We start from the raw sequence: 21,871 nt of genomic DNA on the forward strand, positions 1-21,871 counted from the left end.
GGGGGGAATTACATTTGGAAAAAGGGAAAAAATAGCCAATTAAAAATCAAGAAGAATTAAAAAATAATATTTGAGTCTTAATATTAAGGGATGTTATGTTCTACAAAAATCACTGAGTGGCACTGCACAGACACAAGTAGTGGATCCCACTACTGAACACCAATGTAAGAAATTGCGTTTTTAGTTGAGAGGGGTCAGAGCCCCATTCAAGTAGTAATAAACACATTCCTTGTCAGGGTGAACCACAAAAGTCACTAAATACACCTGTAGTTAACCCTGTGGCAGCTTGGCACAAAAGCAGTCAGGCTTAACTTAGAGGCAATTTGAAAAGCAAGTATGCAGCACTCAAGCAGTAATAAAGTGAAAAAACAACAGAAGTAAAATCCCAATTTAGAAAAATAGTGTACATTTTAATAATTAAAATGACACCAAGATGACAAAAATACAAGTAGAACCAAAGTTATGAATTATTTTAATTTCAGGTGAAAATAGCACCAAAAAAAACATGCCGTGGATGTATCAAAGTCACAAGTTGAGACCGACTGCGACGGAGTGCAGGTCAGATACAGGGGTCAGGTTCATTCCGGTGAAGAGCTTACCTTCTCACACACTCCAAGTTATGCAATGAGCCACATCCGGAGCATTGCGTTGGCGAGAGCAACAAGGAGTTCACTGTGAAGATCAGATCTATGGTGGAGCTTTGCATTGGAGTGGTTGTTGTTGATGAAAAGAGCAGACTGCCATCAAAACTTCCATTAGCAGGAGATACAATCAGTCAATGCTGACACGAAGATTCCATTCCCAATCCCGAAGAGCTCAAACCTTCTGGATTTTCACCAGTAGTTTAGTCTTTGTAGTTTTGAGGCACAAAGAATACACTCTAATGCCAGTCAATAGTCTCGGACCTGTTGAGACACCACTTGGGGATCAGGGCTCACTCCAGCAGAGGCCAGCAGCAGGGTTCAGGCAGGTACAATTGGTGCTGGTCAGCTGAACTTTACAGGGAAGTTCTCTGGAAGTTTGTTGTGCCCTTAGAGCTCAAATAGGAGGCCAGCCAGCTGACCCTTGGAGATCTTGGATTCAAGTCACACAGGTCCAGTCTTCCTTCTTCAGACAGCAGGGCATTCCTTCAGAATTTTCCACAGGCAGTAGGAGGGGCCTGTGGAAAAGGTTCTGAGGGTTCTATTTTTATACCCAGTGCCAGTCTGTGGCTGGGAGATGCTCCCTTTGTCTAACTTTCCCCCTCTTCTGTGTTTGGCTCCAATCTGTTTAGGGTACACAATGGCATGCAGGCATAGGTGTGAGTTGCATTTGACAGGAGCTGGGTAGGTAGCCTGAGAAGTCAAGAAGGAGGTGGACACAGCCCTCAGACTACGCGTTGAAGCTCAGAAAGGGCTGAGTACAACTGCCATGTTATCCTGCTCAGAAGAGGAACACCCTGCACTACAAACAAGACCCTTTGTCCCCATGTATGTAAGTACACATCACGCCACGGGAGCACCACCCACAGTTATGTGACCATGGACGCTGGCAAAAAGGCACATTTGGTTTAGGCAGAAAGACGCCAACTTTCTAAAAGGAGCATTTTCCGAATAGTAACTTAAAATCTGACTTTAACATTAAATTTGCAATTCAAGTGAATAGAAAAACTACTTCTCTATCTAATCCCAAACTGAAGTTATCACTTAATAAGTGTAATAAGATAACCCAGTGCTTGTCTATGAGAGGGGTAGCCTTGCTGCAGTAGAAAACGAGCTGAGAGTTTTTCACTGCTTGGACATGTTAAATTTAACTACAAATGCCCTGCTTTTTAAATGCCAAGCATCCTATCCAATGAGCCTTAAGGGCCTTCCATAGGAGTGACTTATAAATATTAAAAGAAAAATGTAGGCATGGCAAAAGGTTCAACTTGCCAGGACAAAAGGGCAGTTTAAACTACATAACAGCCTGCAGTGGCAGGCCTGAGACATGTTTTCAGTGCTACTTCAGTGGGTGGCACAATAATTTACATGTCCTGGGTACATGTAGTATCATGTGTATAAGATTTTTCCAAGCTTGGAGGAGAGAGCACAAGCACTTTTACCACTAGATAGCATGAGTAAAGTGCACACAGTCCTAAGGCCAACAAAAACGAGTTCAGCAATAACATGGGAGTGAAGGAATACATCTGGGGGGGGGTGCCACACCAAGGATTTCACCAATGCAGCCAACGCAAAACAAAATCATATTCTGCATGTGAGGATGTGTTATGGGTACTGTGGTCACATTTTCAGTAACATCGTCATGCCTTATTCAGTAAGCTGACAATAATATTAATAAAATAATAATAATAATATGATTTCTAAAGCACAATAGTTACTTCAAAGAAGTGTCCCGCTGCTGCATTGGCAGAAACTCTAGGACGGTTAATGGAAGACCAGACAGCGAATAGCCTATCTAAAAAAGCCAAGTTTTCAGATGTTTCGGGAACAGAGCCTCTGTCTCTGATTTCCTAAGACAGAGAGGAAGAGAGTTCTATAATTTGGGTGCCAAAAAACTGAAAGATCTACCCCCAGTACTGACATTCTTAACTCTGGGTATTTGAGCCAACAAAGTTTCCGAACACCTGAGACACGTCATAATAGATTTTATTATTTTTTATGTTTGTGCCGTTTTTGCGTCAAAAAGCGGCGCAAATGCGGCGCTAAAAAAGTATAAATACGGCCCAAATGCCTAGGTTTTAATGTATGATTTTACAGTTTTATGGCTTAAGGCTGGGGTGATTTGCCACTTGATTAGGATTCTTCTAGGTCAACAGCCAGATGGAGATGTTTCTTGTTGTCATCTGTGCAATTGCATTCATTCATTACTAACTGATGGCTGTGTGATGGGTGTGTTCACATAGTGGGACCAGTAGCCTAGGAAGAAAACATGAGTAGAAACTTTGCAACCCTTTAAGCACTTAGTGCTGTAGAGCAAAATAACAATTACAACAATATCAAAGCAGATATCATCAGAACATACTCAATCTTTGAAGTGGGCTAATGTTTGCTTTACTTTCAGGCTAAATGAATGATACCAAAATTTTAACAGCAATGAAACTTGGTAAGATGTACAGTATGGGGCATGGCACGAAAAATGTTTTCTCCTGATTCATTCTTTTTTGTGGTTAAGCGTCTTAGTACCCAGGTTTCTACATTCAAAATCAACAACTTAACCACCATGGTATGACTGCTCCCAGACAGCGGTAGTTCTGCACCCATACTGGACATTCATTACACTCCTGCACTTTCATGAGACTTTGCAAGCTGATGGAGTCAGAGCACGATGCATGGAGAAGCCTTTTGGAGGTCTTGTCTAAGACACTTCTCATCCTTCCTCTCAGTTAGGGCAATCTGCTAGTTCCCTGATGTCAGATCGAATATACTCAGAAACTTTGGAGCTCCCAACCAGCCAATGAGCTCATCAGCTCGGGTGATGGAGTATCAAGACTTTTGTGAAGCTTCTCTAATTCACAATATCATGGCAGCCTCTTAAGAAGGGTGGATGGTAAATGAGAATGAGAATTAACCCCTGAAATACAGGTGTAATTGACAGTAGCCAGAGCAACCACAAGTGAACACAGAGTATGTTAGGGGGCAAAAACATCACATTCGTTTGTGAACTGGGAAGCTGTGCACAAGTAAGCACACCAAAAGCATGTTCTTTCCCATTGCTCACATGCACAAGGTGTTCATGAGCATACTTGCGATTGCACTTCTGCTGTATCGTAAATAACATCTGTAAAATGTAAGCACATCTGAACAATGCACATTTGAGTGTGAGAAGACTAGACCTGCAAATACTCCATCACTTTGTGAGTCCTACCCTCTGTGCTATGGTGGTGTCTATTCCTTATTGACTGATCCATGCTGAGTTCACTACTCCAGTACGGCACTTCTTCTAATGGGATTATATCTTCCAGAGGGCTGCAACACTCGCATGCGTGTAATGAATGAAGGGAATGACAGGAATGAACCCCATTCCTTTTACTAGTCAATGTTCATTGTATTTTACAACCCTGAGGCCTCTGTGGCACTGAACTTTCTCCTCCGCATGGTATGCATGCAACGATTAGAATCAGCCAAATTCCAGCACAGGTGCTTCTCCTAGCACTCAAATTGTGTCACATAGTGTGCACAGGTATTCTTGGAATGTTTTTAATACACCCTATTGTACCTAAAACAATTATAAAATACATTTCTAATCTACATCGTGATGATCTCTGATTGAATGTACTACTATTTCATTATTCTTAGTCCCCTGTTAGAGGGGGATGGGCCAATGAAGACACTACCCAGATTCCTGGATCAGGCTCAGCTCGAGATGGTCTTGGACCCTGGAGCCCAAAACGAGAGGAGCTCAAGTGTGGCTTCTGCCTGCAGCCAGATCCTAGCCTCATGTGCCTAGATTTACCAACAAAGCATTAACCTTGATACAATCAGGGAGAGAAACAAAATGTCTATCTAGTGTCTAAATTTCACAATGTAAAACAAGAAAACTTGGGATCAATCCCAGCTTCCCCACTTGACCAAATTGTTCACCCTTGGAATATATTTTATTTCCCTTATCCTTTTCATCCTTCCATGTCACAAATGAGAGCATCTTCATATATGTGAGATCCGGATGCCTGCTGTAGAAAAATCTATTTTTTTAATTAAATTGACTATAATGTTCCTCCGTGTATAATAACAATTTAGGCCGCATATAAGGAACACATGACAACTAAATTGAATTTTAATTGACGAAGCCAATGTCATAGCGGGAAGGGGCATGAATGTTTCAAGATTGAAAAATATTACTTTTAATAAATATCTGTAATGTAGTCATGTAAACTGATGCAGTAAGGTGAAATGCTTCCACATATTAAAGAAAAACACTTTTTTTCAAATTTTGAAGAGCCTTGTTTTTACGTTATGTTTGTTGCAAAATTCACATGCCAAACTTTTTTCATGACTGAGGAGTAGGGAAACTGAAGAGTTGGGCAGCATGACGGCAGAGGCCAGAGACACCTCTTGCAGGTGCAAACCATGCACTAATAATAACTGTGCAAAAGGCCTAGTCACAATTTTGCTCATTTGTAAATGATCAGTCATGTCTCAAAGCATTTCCAATGGATAGCACAAGAAATGCAGTTATTTGTACACCATTTCAAAACAGCAAACCTGTCATGTAATGTGCTAAACAGTATGTATCAAAATGTAAAGGTCACCAAATAGTCCCTGTTAGAAACTGGGTTTCTGGATGGCAGAGGTATACTCCGTGTCCAAGCAGAAACTGCAATCCTTGTCAGGGTAAGTCACAAACACACACTAACTTAACCTGTGTTCACCCGCTCGTAGGTTGGTACAGAGCAGTCAGGCTTAACTTAAGAGGCAATGTCTAAAGTATTTGTGCAATACTTCAAACAGTAAAACAGTGCAAACACCACTCAAAAAGATACCACACCTAGTTAGTAAAATCGAACTTAATTTCTTAAATAAACCAAGACCAAAATGACAAAAATCCAATAAATAGAATTTGAGTTATGAATTTTTAAAGCATAAACTGTAGAAAGGTGCTTAGAAGCAAAAAGTGCCAGCCAAAGGCAATCTGGTTGCACTAGACTGGGACAAAGTCAAAAGTTCAGGTCAACCACAATGGAGCATGGGCCGGCTACAGGACTCAGTGAGGCCCGCTGAACAAAAGTACCTTAATCTTGGTTGCATCCATGTCGAAAATGCGACGAGGAGGCTGAAGCGATGCATCAGTGTTGACCTCGCAGTGACAGCAATGTGTCGAACCTTTCCACACAGTAGCGAAGATGTATTGATTTTCTCCACACAACAGCGGCGAAGCATTGGGTCCAAGATGCAGCGGTTCCGAAGGCGATTCATCAAGGTCGATCCATGCTGTAGAGGCGATGCTTCAACTCCAATCCATGCAAGTTTGCCGATTAACCTGTTTTGATTCATGCAACAAGGGAGATGTGCTGGTTCCGATTCATGCAGTCCCGACTATGCTTTCTTTCAGCTACAGCAAACATCTTAGGCTCATTTCCAAGAGCACAGGACTGGGGTTGTCCCACTGGGCAGGATAGACTCAAAGGTGGCAGAGTCCAGGTGTTCATGTAAGTGGGTTAGAAGTCTTTGATGTCCCACTTCACAAAAGGAGACCAGTCAGCTGGCCCTTGGAGTCACTCTGGGTTCTGGGCTTAAGTGATGCGGGTCCAGTCCTCCTCATCCAGGTAAGGCAGGCAGCAGGTCAGCACAGCAGAGTGGCAATCCTTCAGCAGCACACCACTCCTTCTTTCTGGCAGAATGTCTGCAAGTCCAGAAGTGTACTGAGTAAGTAGGGTTTGAGGTCCAGTTCTTATACCCAGTGATGCCTTTGAAGTTGGGGAAACTTCAAAGAAGGGCTTTGAAGTGTACATAGGTACTTCCTTCCTGCCCTGGCTCCAGACTCTCTACAGGGGGTTAAGCAGTCGTTTATTTGGGGACACAACTAATTCAGGTGTAAGTGTGAGGCTGTGTCCAGCTCCTCCCTCTCATCCTGTCGAGGATGGCCCAACAGGATGTGGATGGCTCATTAGTCACACTTAAGCTTCCTTCGTGTGTGGCTGTCTAGAGGGCATGCACAAAGTCCAGCTGTCACGTACCCCAGACGTTTATTGAAGATGTTTATTGCTGCAGGCACACATGGCTAAGAGCAGGAAATGCCAACTTTCTAAAAGTGGCATTTTCAAAATGTAACAATAAACCCGACTTTACCTTTAAAAAGGATTTATTATTACAAGTACTAAACATGAAATATCTACCCCTTCTTAATTAGGAATTGCATCTCATTTAATGAAAAAAAGGAATACCCAATTTTATCCTATGAGAGGGATAGTCCTCACAATAGTGAAAAACGAATTTGAGAGTTTTTCACTACTGGGACATGTAAAACATACAAGTTTATACCCTGCCTTTTAATTACACAGCACCCTGCTCTGTGGGCTACCTAGGGCCTACTCTAGGGGTGACTTATATGTAATAAAACGGGTGTTTAAAGCTTGGCAAGGGGTTTTAAATGCCAAGTCGACATGGCAGTGTAGAAACTGCATTCAAGCTGCAACAGCAGCTCTCGGACATGTTTTAAAGTGCTACTTAAGCGGGTAGCACAAACATTGCTGCAGACCCACTAGGTGCATTTAATTTACAGGCCCTGGGCTCATTTAGTGCATTTATATATAAATACCTACCAATCAAACCATGGTAAGCACTTTGGCATAGTTAGCAGTGGAAAGTGCACAGAGTACTAATGCCAATAAAAACAAATTCAGCAAAATTGGAGTTAAGCAGCCAAAATGTTTGGGGGAAAACTACCCTAAGACGGTCAGGTCTAACACTCTCAAAATAATACGCCCAGATAGGAATGTCCAAAGCATGGGGCAAGGTGCAAAGCATGGGGTACATTTATCATCACTTTGCAGTGCTGCACTAAAGTCTCACAAACCAGTCCAAAGTGTTGATAAAGTATTTACTTTCCAGTGCAAAACATTTTTGTTCTGGAAAGTAATGCAACTAATGATTTGACCTGCTTTGTGTCAAGTGGCCATGTCACAGATGGTACATGGACTTTCCCAAGTTACCTGTTCACGGTTTTTGACATGATATGCTCTCTACTAAAATTTGTGGAAAGGGCTTTGCACCAAAAAATATCTTCTTGACGCAAGTGATGATCAGGAGAAATGTTTTTATTTCTCTTAACCTTTCACACATTGCATGTGCGCTACTCTGTACAGTGCACACCAAAAATCTGAAACGTTTTAAAGTTAATTGAAACATAGTATTTTGTACTGGAAGTGTATCTCTATAGAACCAAATGTATTGTAGACTTCACACATATATGTAGTATGCACTATGATGCAAAAGTGTGTATCTGACACTAGGCAGCCTGTTTGTGTGCTGACAGTTTGAAAAAGAGCTGCAGTGTTGTATCTTAGTACATAATGCTCTGTATTGCTCTCTTCTCAAAAGGCAAGGCTGCAACTTTGGTTGCTGCTATTGTTATAGAGCCATTTTAGTGATGTTTCTGGGCATGCTATTTTTGCAACTATGCCTGCTGCTTCTGCCCTTTAGCCTAGAAACATTTTATTTTATTTAAGTTTATTCTTTTAGAATCGGCCACATGCCTGGTGATGTTTCATTGTCTTTATCTTGTTGTCTTTTTGCCTAGAAAAGCATTATAATTTTTAGCACGACATTCTTTCCTTCTGTGTTTTCCTCAAGTCTGAAGCGAGATAGGATTTTCGAAACAAGTGGTACACTGCATCTCTAACATTCACAGAAAAACATGTATTTTTACGTGGGGAAACTTTCTCAGAACATCATTTGTTTTGTTATAAAAAAACTTTCCCTGCCCCGGCACGTTAGAGGGAGGTTCCAGCCAGATTACCACAATCGCATGCTGTCCAACTTCGTTACAGCTGCTTGCTGAGACTACCGGCTCCATGGCCTATATGGGAATGGTGCCTCTATAGATGACAAGCTTCTCCACTACTGTCCTACCCAGGTATAGTGGATGATGTCTTGCCAAGGGGGAATCCTGCTGTGCTGTACCATATCTTAGGTAGGAATTACATATATTATGCATAGAGACAGTATGGTGGGAATTTTCCTGTGTTTCACTTTCCTTGTCACCATTTTGCTTCTAGCATGCCTCATCATTCTAATTATTGCATTTCATGCCATTTCATCTAAGACACAACTGATTCAATAAATCTTATTGGACCATTTCCTGTCTCTGTTTGTCTTTGCATGTGTGAGACTAATGTAACTGAGAGAAAAGGATGAGATATGATCCACCACGGTTTTCCTAAGAAGTCATAATGTTATGCGCCAGGTTGCCACAAACCATCCCTGCTCTTGGGCAGAGATGAGGAGCGGCTAGCGTATCAGAAAGGATTAGGCCAACAGTTGTCATATGGTGTGGGATTGGACTCAGTTCCTCACAATTCAGGTGATGCTGCCTCCCAAATCCAGCAGCCTCATTGGTACAGTGAGGGCTAATGAGACACAATGTGTTGCGCTGTTTTTTTACTAAGTCCACCCCATACTAAAGACTAGCTGAATGTCATAGCATGCCTCAAGGATTCACTTAACAAGACACATTTCCAATGTGGTGTTTAGAATGATCAAGTCATAATTTTGACATCATATGTGACAGTTCACATGCCTTACAAAAGTTTCAGGAATTTTGCATTATGCTTGTTACACAAAATTTCCAAATTATGCCCCTAACAACATATTGCATAATTATGTCACTGTTTGCTGTAAATGTTAGTATGGGAACACCTGGAACACCTTGAACATCCAAAACGAGACCAGATGACGTTCACACCAAATATCTAGGTTTGTGAGCGTGAAATATGTCCTTGCATCAAAAATTAACAGACGGGTGGATTTCGTACAAAAATGTAGAACTCATTAATGAATTTGAATTCAATGTAATTATGTGTAAATTCAAATAATTTTCCAGAAATTTCACATAATTATGCAAAGCATACTACGCAAATTTTGCACACCCCTAAAATATGACTTCATACAGCTGACGCGGTCCAATGCATTACAACACAGCACTTATTGGAATGCGAGGAGTGACTGTATGTACCTTTGTGATACTGAAGTGCAGATTTACATGTCTGCATAATCAGGTGGCACAATATTGTATGATCCATCACTTTTTTAAATATATCACACTGGTGTGTGCTCTGCTGCACACGGAAATAACTGCACAATTATGCTGATTTCAATTTAGACGCATGCGGTGATGCTGTGGACCCCATTGTAAGTGACAAGAATACGTAAATTATCCATTTAGGCCGTCCCCACGGAGAAAATACAGTTGCCATCTATTAGGTCTTATCCATGGGAATCGTAAGGGAGGTAAGTGTTATCAAAACACTTTCAACATGAGAGCAAACCTTGATTATCAGGGGGAATATTTCATTGTGCCACGGGTAGTGTACTGCTTTTATTAATGCAGGCCACGGTTAAATGCCAATGTCCTTTGTTGTGTAGCTTGTGTTGTACTGTGTAATTTGTGCACCTTGTTTGCTCTGGGTCTTGTGCTAGCATAAACCATTTGCAGGTTGTTGAGGTGTTGGGCCATAGACCTGTTGTTGCATGAGCCGTTCCCTGTACCCAGGAGAGAGACATCAGTTGCCCGGCTCTTCATAGCAGCACCAATTTGTTCATATGGGCTAGTGGGTCATGCATGTGCCCATTCTTTGCAGAGTAAAAATTATGAACCACACTATGTGTGCTCGTCTGCACACGCAGATGATTGATATGCACAATGAGAGGTGCTTTCTCTACATACAAGTCAGCGTTTATGGCTGTGTACTGTGGGTTATCATAATAATGTTCTTTTTAGGCCTTTCATTGGGGGCGGGGGACAGGCCATGAGCTGACAGGGTACAGGTGGAGTATCTGCAATTCTTGTGGGTGACTAAAGAGCTACCTTCTATAGTCGTATGTGGTTGTGGGCTGCAATAGTCATAGTCAACACACTAAGCCCTATGTGCCTGAGCTTACAGTGCACATTACGTGTTGTTAGTGACACATCAGGATAAGGGGTGGAGCCAAGATGGTGACCAAAGTAGACGCTTAGGTGGAGCTCCACATAGGCCCACAAATTATCCTTGAATAACTACATGCCCCAGAGCCTTGGGGTGTTGTATGAGCTGCTGCTGCCCACAGAGTGCAAGCTTTGGAGCTGCAGCTGCTGTCCTTGAGGCATTTCGCAGCTGATGAGGGGCCCTGCGAGTGATGGGTGACTTGACCGGTGAGACACGCTCATCGGTGGCTGTGGCTGTGGTACCTCGACCGACATCCTACCCAGTAGGGCGGGACCCTGACCTATAGCGACGCGCCCGCCAACCGATGGCTTTTGCACCCTGAAATTCTGTGCCGTGGCATTTCTCCTGGTGATGCTGGGGCACCCCAGATTTGAGGGAGGACACAGCCAGACCTGCAACGGAGGTGGGACCGGCATGTAGGTGTGTCGGGGGGGCCTTACCGCTGAGGGAGTGGGCTCCTTGCCCGCGTTAGCGGTGGCAGAGGCAGCACGGAGTGCCTGCATTGAAGACTGGGCTGCAGACTTCTTCCTGAGGCCGCGCCCTTGAGCAAGGCCCGGGCCGTGGTGGAGAGGTGGCACAGCAGAGCCCCCCTGGTGGATCTGCACCAGAGGTGTGACCGGCCTGTGACTGCGTTGGAGACCGCCAGCAGCCTTGTCGCGGATGTAGTAGGATACCCGCCCAGATTAGCAGCAGCAGTGACAGCAAGGAGCGGCTGCACAGGAGACTGGGCTGCAGGCTGGTCCCTGGGACCACGCCCTTGAGCGAGGCAAAGCTGCAGTGAAGAGGAGACTCCGCAGAGCCCTGTGGTGTGCGCTGGTACCAATGGCAGTGGAGAAGCAGGAAAGCATGGTGAACCACAGATAGGAGACCAGAGCCCTCCTTTGACTCACCAGGAGAAGTCGCTGGGAGCCTAAGGTCTGCACAAGGAAGGGTGGGGATGCACGAGGACCTTTTGCACGAATGCCCATATTGATGGTTGTTGTGGCATCCTTGGCTCTCGGCGGAGATGGGTGGCTGTACTTGAGGGAGTTGCCTACCCCCCATACTTACTCACTGATGGGGCACTGGTAGTAATAACCCAAAGTAGCATTCTGGCACTCTCAGCCCCCTGTTCTGGAATCCACATAACTTAACGGTTGTTTCCCTTTCATGCAGTGACGCTTTATCCTCCTGCTGTACAGAGTCAGCTTTATGATGTGCCATTATAGGACTCATGGGCCCCCCTTCATTTTTGACCCCATCCGGTTCGGTTGAGAACTTCCTGCTTTCTCAACAATGAGTCCTATGTACTTGGTCGACACCACATAACCTGCGCACTAGGGCAGATGCTTTGTTTTTGGGGGAAGGGGCCATACCCCATGAGACCTTTGGATTTTTTATTGCAGTATCAGCTCACTCTCTCTTCTATTAGATAGTGCAGCCAATATATGTGACACCCTGACCTCCTCCTGTTCGCCATTGATGCCATTAGGAATATTGCAGGGTGTACCTGCCTGTTTCTTCTGCACTCTTCAATGCAGACAACGTCTCCACTTACACTCATGGGCTTATATCCAACGGCATAGATCTCCTGCTGCTCCGCCATGGTGGGAAAGCCCAAATCTAATAAGCCCCCACCACAGGACTTTACACAGGATGATCAACCAGATCGAACGGCCGAAGCTTTAACCCATCTACAATCTATCCACTCTTCTCGGTTTGACAAGATCCTTCAGACGATTTCAGAAACCAAATCATCTTTGGAACCCAGGATAGATGCCATTTCAACTGAAGTCTATTTATTGCGCACTGATCATCATAACCTTATGGAGCAGGTAGATGCAATGGAATCTTCCTTAACCTCCCTCCATCCAACGGTGCAGGAAATCCAATCACAGATGATACGGCTTCAAACAGACGTGGGCTCCCTGCACAGGAGAACAGAGGATGCCAAAGGGAGGTCCAGGTGTAACAACATCAGACTCCTTGGCTTCCCCGAGTGAGTGGAGGGCCCCAGTGTGGAGCTTTTTATAGAAAACTGGCTAATAAATACTGTGTTGGTGGGCAAACCCACTAAATTCATTTCTGTGGCGCATGCTCACTGGATTCCGGGGAGACCACCCATTCCAGGCGCTCCGCCACGACCCATCATCGCTCGGCTGCTCATTTTTAGGGACCGTGATCTGGTACTTCATTTATTTTGCACGTCCGTGGCAATATGAGAATGCTGTGATTACTGCCTACCCAGATTTCACGGCGGAACCACAGAAGTTACAAAGTTCCTACGACAAGGTTAAAAGGCACCTCAGAGACTTAAATTATAAATATGCGCTGTTATTTCTGGCTAAGCTTCGTGTCATTGATGGCAAAATGGTCCATGTCTTTCCTGGTCCAGAAGATGTGTGGACATGGCTACATGCAAAGGGCACAGAACAGTCTCTGCCCAACCATCACCCGGAGGACACCCGTTTAACACCCCACTCACATTGGCGCTAACATAAGACCCGCAAGGCCATGCCTTCGCAGGCCCAGGTTACTGCTGAACAGCCAGTGGCCGAGACATCGCAATTGACTCTCCTCAGACGCTAAGGTCTTGTCTTTCAGACTCAGGCATGGGCATCTCTGAATCCTCCAACGTCTCACTTCCCACTGGCCCAACCCTTACTGCGTGCCTGGCTGATGATTTATGATCCTACGGGCTTTTGCTCTTGATGCGCTGGTCACCATTGCCCCCCTGGACAAGGCTGATACATTTATCTGTACCCATACATTCCGAGGATCTACACTTTCGCCAGTTATGCTCCGAATGGTACTTTGTACTTCTCCTTGATGGGCCTGCTTCATTGAACCCACCATAATATAGATCGCCTCCTTCTCCACTGCATGGACACTACTAATTGTTAAGCGCCTTTGTGCACCAGTTGAATAGTTGTGTGGGTAGTTGTATGACGCTGAATGGTTATCATGCCTGGATTCAGGGAGTTGTTGTATATGTTTACTTTATTATTCTAGTTTACCTGGCTGGCGAGCATGACTTAAACGCAGATTCCATATTTCCACTATAGCCTCTCTATATACTGCTTTAACCTGGAACATTAGGGGTATGAAAACCCCTGTAAAGAGGCATAAGATATACGCATATCTCAGGAGACGTCATGTGCATTTTGCTTGCCTACAGGAAACCCATCTCATATCAGGGGAACTCAGTAAACTGAACAAACAATGGCGTGGGCAGATTTATGGAACAGGGTTTTCAGCCTATGCCAGGAGAGTCCTGATTTGGGCTGCCCCAGGGGTTCTCTTCACTAAACTACAAGTCCAGATTGAAAAAGAGGGTCGTTTTGTCTAGCTAGAGAGCATGCTAGGTGGCCGCCCCTTTACAATAATATCATTATATGCCCCCAAAGTGCCGCAAGGCATGTTCCTGAACTCACTCTCCCCCACTCTGCTCCTTAACCCGTAAGCACCCGGAACTTTGGGGAGGAGGCTTCAACTGCATACAGACCTTGACCGATCAGTGCCTCCTCTTCCGAACACACCTGGCATCCATATAAGCAAACAGTTCCGGAATTGGGCTGAAGAGTTAGGCCTCCACGATGTCTGGCGCCTGGGCCACCCTGGGGAAAGGGGATACTCCTATTATCAAGTCCACACACAACTTGATTATTTCTTCTGCACCACAGACTGCTGGCCCTGCATTCAGAGTTCAGAATACCTAGGCAGAACCTTGTCAGATCATAATCCTCTTAAACTCACATTTCACTGGGGTAGTGAGAGGACACCGATTCCAACATGGAGATTACGAGCAGAGGCCCTACAGGACACAGCATACAGAGAAACAAAATACAGATATCTACAGATATCTCTACATACTTTGCGGAAAATGCAGGCACAGTGGGACATCGAGGGGTCAAACCGGATACCAAGAAAGTTGTCATGAGAAGGCACTGTATAGCCACGTCTTGGGGGTTAGGTCCGCTCTCACTCACACCAGTCTCAATGCCGGAGGACTGCATCTGTGTCCTTGAAAAAGAGGTGACCATGCACCCGGAGGCACCACCCCGCCTGTCTGACATACAACATCAATATCGTGAAGCCCTGAAGCACCTCTGCGATGTAGACTATAAGTCCCACCTCGCATGGCAACATAGGAAAGGTGATATACTGGGACTCACATTGGCGTGGCTACTGAAATTGGAGACACCTAGAACCTAGAGACACCTAAAACCGTTATTGGAACAATACTTGATGACACGACTCAAATAACAAACACTCAAGCAGGCATTAACAAGGCCTTTGCCCGTTACTATGAAGCACTGTATTCCTTGCCCCCAGAACAGAACCCGGCAAGACTTCAGGCTTATCTTGAGAATTTAACTCTCCCCAGATGAACCCTGCTCCAAGTAGCGGACCTGGAGCAACCTATTTAAATAGAAGCGATTCAGACGGCAATCCGTCAAATGGCCCACTGTAAAACTCCAGGCACGGATGGGTTTGCTGTTGAGTATGATGCCATGTACCAGGCTAGCCTGGCTCCTCGTCTACTAGAAATGTATACAGAGGCACACCACAGGGGCACACCACAGGGGTGTATTGCCCAGGTCCTTACGTGAGGCTGGGTAGGGATCCGCTTGAAGTGAGCTCATACCAGTCACAATCAATGTTAAACATTGATTATAAACTGCTAAGCAAGATTCTCGCAAACAGACAGCTCCCGATACTAGGTGCACTTGTACATCCAGACCAGTGCAGCTTTGTACCGCAAAGAACTACACACTATAATATACACCAACTATGTCACATTATTGATGCAATGTCCAGGGGGACTGGTCATCCGGTGGCGATCTTCCTGGACTTTGAGAAAGCATTTGACACACTTAACTGGCAATATCTCCTGTATGTACTGAAGCGCTTTGGGATGTGCCCCAGTTCCCTAGGTTGGATAAAGTTATTATACACAGACCCGCAAGCGCAAGTCTGAACAGGTACACAAATTTCTCGCTCCTTCCCTATTCAGAGAAGAACGCGTCAAGGATGTCTCACCAGTCCTTTTTGTTTTGGCTATGGAGCCACTTGTGGCCCAGCTGTGACACAAGGGACCAGAGTGGGGTATCCGAGTTGGCTTGGAATGTCATATGACATCGTTATATGCAGATGATGTATTGGTCTATATCCAAAACCACACTAATATTCTTTCAACACTGTATGCTCTTCTTGACAGTTTTTGGGAACTAACTGGCTGGAAAATCAACTAGAGCAAATCTTGTATCTTTCCGCTTCGGGCACTTGTACCATGCGGTGCCTGGAGGTTAATGCATATCACCCGGATGCTGATTGCTTCGATGGTAATCACAGCAAAGCCTTGGGCTTGGTCCGAGGCTCTCTGCCATTCTGGGTGTGACACCCTCTTTCTCCCATGGGATGGGCTCCAATAGCCAAAATGTTAATTCTCCCACGATTTTTTTACTTTTTCGCAGAGCTACCAATAATGCCCAGTTTATCTTTTTTTTAAGACCTTGCGAGTATTGGTGACGGACCTGGTATGGAGGAAGGGCTGACATAAGGTTTCCATGATCACGCTCCAGCATCCAATACATGAGGGAGGACTAGGGGTCCCAGCAATGGAACATTATTTTGCCACAGCTCAGCTGCAGCGGCCAATGCATTAGATAGCTGGTGTAACCACGATTGATGGCTGTATGGTTATGGAAGGCCTCTGGGACCGTGATATATTGGAATGGCTTCTTTCCCCTGATGTACCGTCCAGCCTAGTGGGTAAGCTCGCTCGCACTGCAAAACTAGTCTGGAAACGGTTTATCTAACCCAAGAACACGCTTCTCCCCTACAAGCCTCAGCTCACATTGTGGAGCATACCTAAATTGAAACATCTCCTACATGCCTTTACTTGTACTCCTTGGAGGGAGGCAGGGCTGACCCTTGCGGGGAATTTATTTGCCAATGGGACATTATTGTCCTTCCAAGACCTCACAAACACACATCATCTGAAAGCAGGACTATTCCCGACACAAAACGGTATTAGATAAGTTGTGAATGAGATCTGGAAATTGGAATCTACAGAACCGCCCATACATAAGGGGCTTCATTGTCTGCTGACCCATGGCTGGAGCCGCAGAGGCATTTCGATTATATATGCAACTCTGATGGAAGATTCCATGTAGTAAAACTAAGTGGGCAATTGCCTCAGCACTGTTTTGACTGACTGACAGACAGTGGACCATGACTCTGGCACAGGTGAATTGTTTCCCGTAATGCCCACTTAAAATTCATGCAATTCAATTATCTACACCAAACCTACCTGACCCGACACTGCTTACATAGAATATTTCCAAACACACCAGCAACCTGCCTGTAATGCAGCCACGATGATGTCACTTTCCTTCACGTGACATGGGAATGCCCACCATTGCAACTTATTTGGACCCAGGTACTGGACCAGGTGTCAGATATCACTGATACCCCATTGTCACGAGAGCCACTGTTCTGTCTATTAGGGGTCACTAAATGAACGAAACAGACCAAGCTTTATCTGAAATTTGTAGATCTTGCACTGACGCTGTTTAAACGATTAATTGCTATGTCATGGAAAGCCTCTACCCTGCCCCTGCTTGATTGCTGGCTGTGTGCAATCTTTCATTTGACCATGCATGACGGCTTCTTGCATGGGAGAGGTGGGATTGCGACACTATGGGACATATATCTTATGGAACTATAAGTTAAATTCCATCTGCCCTCTTTAGATGGAAGGACATATCTCCCTCACACACCGACACAAGAAGCTCCTGACCACTCGCCAAATACCACTTGATGCCTACCCCAGCGATCGCCCAATGCTACTCTGAATAGTCATCAGCAACAATTACATTCTGCCTCACTGGGTACCCCCTTGCGTTTTGTCTCCCTCCATGCCTGTTCCTACCGTGCACCAAAACCCCCCCACCACATCATAGAACTGATTCATCTCCGGCCCCTATTGAGAATTATTCCTTTTGGTGGTTGCCTCTGCAGACACTAGCCAGAACAATTTAAAGTTTTAGTAATGTATTGTTAATTTACCAATTTATATGACTTAGATATAGCAGCAGTCAACGTGCAGAGTTGCTTATAAATATTAACATTTTATGATTTTTTCCCAGGACCGTCAACCATTCAACTGTCCTACCATCTATTGACTTTAGTATAATTCTGGTTTTGAGATCAGTGATGTAAACACATGTCCTCTGCTCCTGTACTCATTCAATTGTCTACTGTAGTAATGTTGGCTTTTTATTCCTTTTCCTTACCTACAAATGCAAATAAAGATATATATATATATATATATATATATATATATACATATATATATATATATATATATATATATATATATATATATAGTCCTCCAAACACCACTTAAACTGCTGAAGTCTGTTAAGACGGGTGCCTCCTTCGTGCAAGTGGCATGCACATAAAATATATAGAACAAAGAAACCAAGGAGCACTCTTCGGGTTTGGTTTCATTATTTTATTCCAATCGCCAAGCATGACACTCTTAAATAAAGGGAACATTGGAAAATCGGTGAACAATGAGCGCAGCATATGCAAAGACTCACTATGATTGAAATAATGGCTACTTTAGTCATGATATAAAAATGAAAGTACCATCCTATGATGGCAGCGCTCGAATCAAACATAAATATGGAGAGACTGAAGTCCATTCTCTTTGGTGACTACACAACTAATTGGAGTAAACTATTTATGGATGTGTGTTTTTACTTTGTAGGAGCGTCACTTTGTGGCCAGCATTTGAAAAAGGAAATGTCCGAAACGCGTCATGCTTGGCGATTGGAATAAAATAATGAAACCAAACCCGGAGAGTGCTCCTTGGTTTCTTTGAGGAGAGCTATTTGTTATATATATATATATATATATATATATGTATATATATATATATATATATAAGTGACACATCAGGGTAGTGGCCGGTGTGTATTCGCACCTATCTTCATCTTCAGCAGATAGGCCCATGTCTTCTGCTTAGCTACTTCTATAATTTTGGCCATTTTTCTCTGGCAGATACAGATCTGCTTCATTCTAATATATCTACTGCATTTTAAGTAAATTAATACACACAGAAAAACAGTAAGGACATCACTATTTTTTTTTTCGCTTTTCATGTTGTACCATATTTAAATAGGTACTTGACGTCCTCGTTATTCACCTCATGTGACCTGCTTTTTTCATTGACCCTCACACAGAATGAGGAAGCTCCAAACATCCTGGTCTGCTCCTCTGACACAGGTCTTCATTAGAACTGGTGGCCCTCTGCAATGCTCGCACTCTGTGGGTTTGAGGCAATCGCTTCTCTGGCGGCTACTGCAGCAAATTTGAGGAGCCTAGGTGCAGCACTAGAGCTGTTGTAACTTGCATTTTCTCCCTGTAAAATTGATGAGTTTGGAACAGGGACATTTTCTTTTTCTGAAATTCTATAATAGTGGAGCACACAAATATGAATGTTAATCTATCCTATCCTTAATTTAGTATCTTCTATGTCCATAAATATATATCCATTGTCTTGTTTTCATACGACTCACAATAAACATAAATATTCAAACATACTTTAGACATCCAGGTGTAAATTACCTTTTCTTTTACTGGTTCCAAATTTTATAAAGAATTTACAAATATTTATGTTTATTACTTTTACACGTTCATATAAATATATTCAGAACCAATATATGTGAAAAAAAATTAAGGACACATTTCTAATGCTTCATTGCTCCAAATATCATCACTGTTGGTTTTCAAAAACCACTTCGGCCTATTTCTTCATAGATAATTCCATCCATCCAGGCCTACTTTCTCATAGATGATTCCAGCCGACATGTGTTTCGTCCCATTACAGGACTTCCTCAAGGCTTGCTCCTAGTATTAAATACTTCTTGACAGAGAAAACAACCACTTGTAATTGGGCAAGAGTGGATAGAATGTACGTTCCAATTAGATACAAAATGACGAGTTTTATTTCCAAAGGAAAAAAAACGGGTGTCACTTATTCCACTATCAATATATAATTTATTGTGATGTAATTTTTTTACACCGTGGGTGTCTCTGGCCATGAGGAGTGAGCTCCAGTAGCCAGGAGAGTGTATAGGCTGCCAAGAAAGTTCTGATATTTTTTTTTTATTATTTGATTACACTTCAATGACTCTCACTGTTCCATGGTACGGAAATGAACAAGACCAACCAGCCACGTACGATTTAGGATGTGTGTTCTTTCTTTATTGTAAATTTCTGTAACGTTTGCATATAATAGGTATAGGAATTTTCTTGCAGCACCATCCCACAAAGCCAGTTGGGTGGATGGATGCCCATGCGACTCGCCCCTCTGGTGGCCGCAAAGAAGAAGACGCCCGAGACGGAGAGGCCAGCACGTCTGGAGACCACCGAGGAGCGAGCCTCAGGGACATCCATCCATCCAACCAGTGGTTCTCTGTGGGATAGGGTGACCACCCGTCCGTAAAATTCACGGACTGTCCGTAATTTCACCCTGTTGTCCGTTGTCCGTGATGAAAGCTTTAACGGACGGCATTTGTCCGTAATTTTAGCCTTTCACCTAGAGGGCAACGGAGGCAGGGCGAAATTACAGGCAGAGGAGTTTCCCCAGCTGGGCTGGAAGGCAGGGGGTCTCCTGTGCTCTGAGGGAGGGAGGGGCAGACAGATAAGAAAAGGCCTTCTTGCCAGGGAGTCTCCTTCCCTAAAGACATGCAAATGTGGGCAACTGGTAAATCTGCAAATACAAAGGGGCTTGAAAACCTGCATTGACTTTACTAAAAGGAGTCACTTGAAGTTTTCTGGTGGCAAAGATATTTCTTTCAGAGGGGTATTGTAATGGTGTTCCAAGGTGAGCTGTGGAGTGTGTGGTTTTAATGGAGTGTTATACATTTTTTTTATCACTAGGTATAAACTGTATATTATTCAAATCTGGATTTGAGAAGCCCTTTTTTTTTATTTAACCAAAATGTATTTGCGCATTTTGTAGCAGCCTTTATTATGATGTAATTGTATTTTTCACAGTTCTTTCAGGTACCTCGGTACCTCATAGTACTAACAAACATTGGCAAAGCCAATAGGTCTCATCTACGAAAGAGTTATTGGCTTTGCTAATGTGTTTTAGCCATTAGCCATGTTATACACCAGAGTAGCTGCTGTTCAGCAAGGCTTAAAGCTAGTGGCATAGTGGTGTGGAGTGGAGTAGAGTAGCATAGGAGCAGTGGCGTAGAGCCCAGTGGTGCAAAGTACAGTGCAGTGGGGTACAGTGCAGTTGTTTAGAGTGCGTTAGCGTAGAGTGCAGTGGTTTAGAGTGCAGTGGCATGGGACAGAGTAGAGTGGCATAGAGTGCAGTGGAGTAGAGTCACATACAATAGAGTAGCAGAGAGAGCAGTAGTGTAGAGTGGTGCAGTGGCATAGATTGCAGAGTAGACTCACATTGCAGGGAGTGCAGTGGTGTAGCGTAGAGTGGTGCAAAGTAGGGCAAAGTGCTGTAGAGTGGAGTGATGCAGAGTAGAGTGGCATAGAGTGCAGTGGAATAGAATGCAGTAGTACATAGTACATTGGAGTATAGTACGGTGGTGGAGAGTGCAACACTGCAGAGTAGAGTGTCAGTGCAGTGATGTAGAGTGGAGTAGAGTGGCACAGAGCAGTGGCGTAGAGTACAGTGGTACAGAGTATAGGGCAGTGGCGTACAGTGCAGTTGTTTAGAGTGCATTGGCGCAGAGTGCAGTGGCATAGAGTGGCATGGGGTAGAGTTACATAGAGTGCAGTGGAGTAGAGCGGCATACAATAGAGTAGCAGAGTGCAGTAATGCAGAGTGGTGCAGTGTCGTAGAGTGCAGAGTAGACTCATGTGGCATAGAGTGTAGTGGTGTAGAGTGGTGCAGAGTGGAGTATTGTAGAGTGGTGTAGAGTAGAGTATGGTGCCTAGAGTGCAGTGGCATAGAGTAGAGTGCAGAGTTGCAGAGTAGAGTGTCAGTGCAGTGGTGTAGAGTGGTACAGAGAACAGTGGCGTAGAATACAGTGGTGCAGAGTAAAGGTCAGTGCAGATGTTTAGAGTGCACTGGTGTAGAGTGCAGTTGCATACAGTGGCATTGGGCAGAGTAGAGTGGCATAGAATGCAGTGGAATAGAGTTTGCCAAGGTGGATGGGTGTTCATTGTTCAACCACTTGACAGTGCCCCTTCTGTTTCGCTCCTGTGTGCAGACAACTCCCCAGGTAC

Source organism: Pleurodeles waltl, chromosome 6 (genome assembly GCF_031143425.1).
Source record: "Pleurodeles waltl isolate 20211129_DDA chromosome 6, aPleWal1.hap1.20221129, whole genome shotgun sequence".
Lineage (NCBI taxonomy): Eukaryota > Metazoa > Chordata > Amphibia > Caudata > Salamandridae > Pleurodeles > Pleurodeles waltl.